Raw genomic sequence first — 5,000 nt, forward strand, 5'->3', positions numbered from 1 at the left:
TGCGATTTTAACGCATTCTTATATAAATATAGTAACTACTTTATAATCATCATCAGCATCATCATATATTCACATAAATATGAGATTTTTTAGTTACTTACTTTTATTACGAAATCTTCACTACGCAGAATGAATTTTCCACCACATATTAGAACTCGCCTCTTTTTCTATCATCGATGCAATTAAATAATATTTAGGAGGAGTAAAATTATTATTATTATTCTTTGAAACATTGACATAAATGCGTTTATAAAATGAAGAAAAACAATATGGACAATTATTATCATTATTATTAAAGTTGTAATAATAATAAAAAAAGTTTTGGCAAATTATACAATATTTTATAAAATCCATTTTTTATATACCGGTAGAACCAAATCCTCCCTTTCCTCTTGTATTATTTCCCTTTTTATCGTCGTCGTCATTATTATTATTCTCACCATCACCACCACCACTACTACTACTACTACTTCTCTCTTCTTTTAATACTAAATCGGGACAAGTAGTTTGACATAACCTCGCATTAGCTAAAAGAGCGCCCGGTTTTATTACAACAGTCTTGTTTTGGGATGTATTCATTAAAATTAATTTATTCGCTACATTTTTTAATCTAATAGATTGTTTAGCTAATGTTTTATCTATATTAAAATATACATTTTTTTTATCATTTTTACGTAAAGAAATTTTCTTTACGATATACGGATATTCCTGTACAGAATTAGGAAGTAAAACAATCTCTCGATGATTTGTATTAAATAAAAAAGTCCATTTTGATCTTTTATTTAAAAAAAACTATACCTTACATATATATATATATATATATATACGTATATTTTTTTTTATAAAAAAATTATGAATGACGATTATATTTACGTATTAATTGTTGAAGTTCGCGTAATAATAAATTATCTTCACCATCATCGTTATTATTATTAACTTTTTTCAATCCGTCATCATTTTTATAATAAAAATTATTATTATTATTAGACATTTTCATTCCATCATTATTATCATTAGACGTTTTTATTCCATGTCTTTTTAAAATGGCTTGTACTTCATCATCAACTCGCTTAATTTTTTGATTCGACGATATATTGGCAAATGGTGGCGAAGGAAATTCGGGTAGCGAACTTAATAAATTTTCTATCGTTGTGACAATTTCACTCCATATACCCGGGGGGAAAGATTCATTATTATTATTACTATTTTGAATTCGATCCAATTCTATTTCCGGTAGTGTTTCTGGAATATTATCATTAAAAGTAAATAAATTACTTATATTTATCGGAGACGTTATCGTCGTCGTCGTTGAAATCTCTGGTAAATGTCGAATAGATAAAAAACCATTTTCATCATCATCATCATTAGAAGTAGAAGGAAGAGGAATAGTAGTATTTTTTGAATTCATATTTATTCAAATAGTTTTACCTGTAAATGTACCGATAAATGTAACTGTATTCGTATCTTCATTACAAATGAGATATATAAATGGTCTATTTAATAAAAGTTCGGGGGGGCCACCATCCATCATATAACAATGCGCGCTAGATCGTATGCATGTACCCCTTTCGTCATTTTTAATTTCTACAATGCCTTCGTAATTCACATTTTCGATCGCACGTTGGTTATTTTTAAACTTTTATTAATAAACATTGGCGTTTTCTATTAACGCTTGCATTTCGGGTATATGTGAAAATGTTTGATTAAACTATATTTAACTTTGTGAATAAATTTGGGCATAGTAATACCGGAAAATGATTGATACGATCCATGTTTACGCATTACGTCTATAATTTGATATAGACTTGCTTGTGGCAATATGTTTTCTACTAATGCGCGTGGCGTAACTATGTCATGGGGAAGAATGACAAACATACTATTACGATCACTTCGGTAAGGTATTTGATACACTTTACAATCTAATGGTCCAAACATTAGAGAGACACATTTAATCCGGCACTCTTTTATATAATGCATCATATCAATGTGAAACGATTCTTTAGGAGGGCCAGTATGGAAAAGCTCACGTTTGGTACAATCTGGATTAAATTTATAAAACCATTTATCGTCAAATCTTGATCGACAGAAAAATGAATATCTAGCTGAAGGAATACTATCTAAAACTGTATCCCCCGACCATCCCCGTTCCTCCGCCCATTCATTTATCTTTCTTAAATCATTTACATTAGTAGGTTTAGTAAAAATATCAAAAATGACGTGTTTACCGAGTTTTTGTTTTACCTTGTATACATAATCCGCATCGATACTATGATTCTCCGGTACGAATACCAATACGATATGTTGAAAATTGTCAGTCGCGAGCTCGGCATCAAGTAACTCAAAAGTGCCACGTCTATCAAGTTCCAGTTCAGTGTTATCACTAGTGGCTAAAGATACCGTTTTAACTAAATTTAAAATACTTTGACCGTCTAAAATTGTATCAGACATATCATGACTGGGAATATTGGTAAATAATTGAAATAATAATTTGTTATACAAGTTATTGTTGGTCGTCTTATTCACCGCCGCCGCCGCCGCCGCTTTGATCTTATTCATTGTCGCTTTTTTGATTGAAAAATGAAAATTGTCTTCATTTATTTTTGTTTGGAAATTAAAAAAATTATTTTTTAAAAATTTGTAATATCGTGCCTAATAAATGTGTACTAATAATTATTATTATTATTATTTTATCACATACAGATCATTTTTTTTTTCTCTCAATTAATTAATCGTCATATAACAACAGCAGCAGCAGCAGCAGCAGCGACAGTAGTAGTAATAGTAATAGTAGTAGTAGTAGTAGCGTACATTTTTTTTTAAAAACCCTTTCTCATTTTAGAATGTGCAATTGAAAACTATTACTACTACTACTTTTTTTTTTCTCAGTCGAACTATATATATATATATAGATATATATTTTTTTTTGCAAATAATAATAAATACAATGTTTATCATCATCTCATTATTATTATTATTTTTTATTATTATTCCTATTATTTTTTTTTATTTAAAAAAATAAAAAAAGAATCGATTCTTCTTCTTAATTAAAAAAAGATAAGATACCAATGACAAAAAGGGATGAAATTAAAAGGTTTTATACCAGAAATGAAAAGATATATTAAAAATATAACAAAGGGTATGGGAATAGTTTTAGATAAAAAATGTATTAATTACATTTGAAAATAATATTAGCATCAATTAGTATTCACACGGAGATATATGCGAAATTATCGACTTGTTCGCTTTACATATCATTCCTTTAATGAAAGAATGTCATCATCATCATCGTCATCATAGTCGTCGTCGTCGTCGTCCTAAATTTTCTATTCGACGACGAAAATCTCATCATCATCGCCGTTGCTCCTAGATAGGCAAATACGGGAAAAATCTATACAAAAACGTCTTTTTCGAGATGATGATGATGATAATAATAATAATACCGTCACGGAATTGATAAAAATGTTAAATTTTAAAAAAGATTCACATTTTCAAATTTTTTTATACAAGTTTTTTAAAAAAAGTATAAAATGCGTAGCGAAATCAGCACAAATGTTTTTGAAAACAACGCGACGTTCTTAATCTATTATTATTATTATTATTCGATTTTGACGACGACGACGATGATGATGATGATGACGATGATGGCGGCGATGGTGGTGGTGGTGGCTTAATGTGAATGGAAAAGTAATCACTTTTTTCTTTTCTAATATCATCTCGGCGGAAAATGTTAGTTGAACAATATCACCGTCTTCATCTGTAAAATATATTAAAAAAAAAACCTGTAACTTTTATTTTTTAAGATAATAATAATAATTAATAATGTACTAGTCGTAGATAGATGATGAACATTTTTTTTGTCTGTTTTGTTTGGGCTCACTTACTTATTTACTTATTTACTGACTTACTTACTTACTTACCCCAAGAAGTAGTTTCGACTCCAAAAACGATAATCGTCGTCGTCGTCGTCGTCGTATTCTTCATCATCATCATCAGCATTAATTATTATTATTATTGTCGTTGTCCTTAACCTTTTATCATTATCATTATTAATTAATAAATAAATAAATGGATACCATGCGGTGTGGTTGTACACGCGCAGAGAGAGAGAGAAAGAGAGAGAGACACCTCTCCTCATGGGAGTGGGAGTTGTTTAATTATTTGTATACATTTTAGCTAAACGATTTTAGGAAAAAATTTAATACATCATTTAAGTTAAATAATAATACAAAAAAACCATTAGGTCTAAGTTACCATTTTTCCTGCCCATTAGACCTAACTAAGGCCATTTTACTTAATGGTTACAACATATATATATATATTTATATATATATATATATATATATATATATAGTATATATATATATATAGATATATATATATGATATATATATATATATATATAATATATATATATATATATATATATATATAATATTATATATAATATATATATATATATATATTTATATATATATAGAGATATATAGAAAGAGTAAAACCAGCACTTGTACATAAAACATCCTTTATTTTCTTATGACTACCGGTTTCGGAGTAACTGTCTCCATCATCAGGTCTATACAAAAACACAGAAGAAAAAAAAAAAAAAATCACTAATACGATCGATCATTAGAATGAGAAGTGTTACACAAAGGTTACATTGTATATATAATAAAAACAAAGTAATGTACAAGCATAAAAAAGGGAAAGTAAGCAATATTAAAAAATAAATAAATAAATAAATATATAAATAAATACCTGCATCATGAAGGCATACAAACATACACACTAAAATTTAAAAACACAGCATCTCCGTGGACCTCTCGTTGTTACTGAGGAAGGTTTCAACTTTAAAGTGTAGAGACTTTCTACTATTGCCAGCTCCATGGGGGCCACTCGACTAGAGATGAATGAACTGTCTAAGAGGGTGATCACTATTTTCTGCGTGATCCGTATGGCACTGATGGTGGGGTTTTGCTAAAAGCCTGTTTGTCCTAACTGAT

The sequence above is a fragment of the Macrobrachium nipponense genome, chromosome 15, assembly GCF_015104395.2.
Source record: "Macrobrachium nipponense isolate FS-2020 chromosome 15, ASM1510439v2, whole genome shotgun sequence".
In the NCBI taxonomy this organism is placed as follows: domain Eukaryota; kingdom Metazoa; phylum Arthropoda; class Malacostraca; order Decapoda; family Palaemonidae; genus Macrobrachium; species Macrobrachium nipponense.